This window comes from Mustelus asterias, chromosome 10 (genome assembly GCF_964213995.1).
Source record: "Mustelus asterias chromosome 10, sMusAst1.hap1.1, whole genome shotgun sequence".
Lineage (NCBI taxonomy): Eukaryota > Metazoa > Chordata > Chondrichthyes > Carcharhiniformes > Triakidae > Mustelus > Mustelus asterias.
In genome coordinates, this window is record NC_135810.1 from 59,980,426 (window position 1) to 59,981,826 (window position 1,401).

Genomic DNA, 1,401 nt, shown 5'->3' on the forward strand with positions numbered 1-1,401 from the left:
ACACCATCCACCAGGTACACGGTACATACTCTTGCAACTTGGCCAACGTTGTCTACCTGTTATGCTGCAGGAAAGGATGTCCCGAGGCATGGTACATTGGGGAAACCATGCAGACGCTACGACAACGGATGAATGAACACCGCTCGACAATCACCAGGCAAGACTGTTCTTTTCCTGTTGGGGAGCACTTCAGCAGTCACGGGCATTCAGCCTCTGATCTCCGGGTAAGCGTTCTCCAAGCCGGCCTTCACGACACATGACAGCACAGAGTCACTGAGCAGAGACTGATCGCCAGGTTAACCAAATAAACCTGGTGGACTTTAACCTGGCGTTGTTAGACGTTTGAGATGGACAGAGGTAATCCTAGATAATCCTGGAGACCAATGAACCACAGAGGGAAGTGGTCAGACACCCATGGCTCCAGCCAAGGTGAGGAAATGACTCAGAGACTGGGTCTTGAACTCAGGGCTGGCACGGAGTGTGGGAGGAGGGACTGGTGATGGAGCCGGAAAGTTGAGAGATTCCTCACCTCCTCCAAACAGTTGGTTTCTCCCTCCCCAAAATATTGGACTCCGCAAAAAAAACTGTTGGATACTCCATCCTGGCTCCCCCCCAAAAACTCTTGTTCTCCTCCTTCCTCAAACAACTGGGACATCAGGGCTCAGATTCACTTGCCTGGATGAGTGCAACTCCAGCAACTTTGAAGAAGCTTAACACCATCTAAGTCTAAGTAGCCTGCTTGATTGGTCCTCAATCCAAAACTTAAAGATACAGTCCCTCCACCACAAGTGCACAGTGGTTGCAGTGTGTACCATTCACAATATGCACTGCAGCAACTTGCCGTTACTGCTTCCACAGCATCTTCTAAACCTTTGACCATTACAACTGAGAAGAATAAGGGAATCAGGTGCATGGGAACACCACCCACGGGTTCTGCTCCATCCTGACTGGGAAATTTCCCTGGGTCTTCTCCAGATCACCCGCAGTAATTTCAGTAGAAGATCAACTGTTTCTGATATTTCTCCAGACTCTCTGTCAATCGATTACTGAATTTCTGATGGGCGATTAGGAGAACTCTCCATAAATTTGCACCATTTTTTCTGGCACAATAGAAGTTTTATGTGTTGGGTAACACATAATTGCCCTTCTGAACAGTATACTAGGGTTTATAGTCAAAAAGAGCTCGAGTGGGTTGAGGTACAGATTCTGGCAGCATTTAAAGTTATGGTGGCCTTGGAGCAGTGATATACCACATTAAGTGATGGAGCAATTATGATGTGTCAGCGGGCTATAAAGATATCCCAGAAATTAGACACAATAATATGTTAGATATGCAGAACAGGCTGGAAAAACACCAAAGAAGTTGGAAAATAATTGACCTCGAGAAAGGTCTGTAGAAAG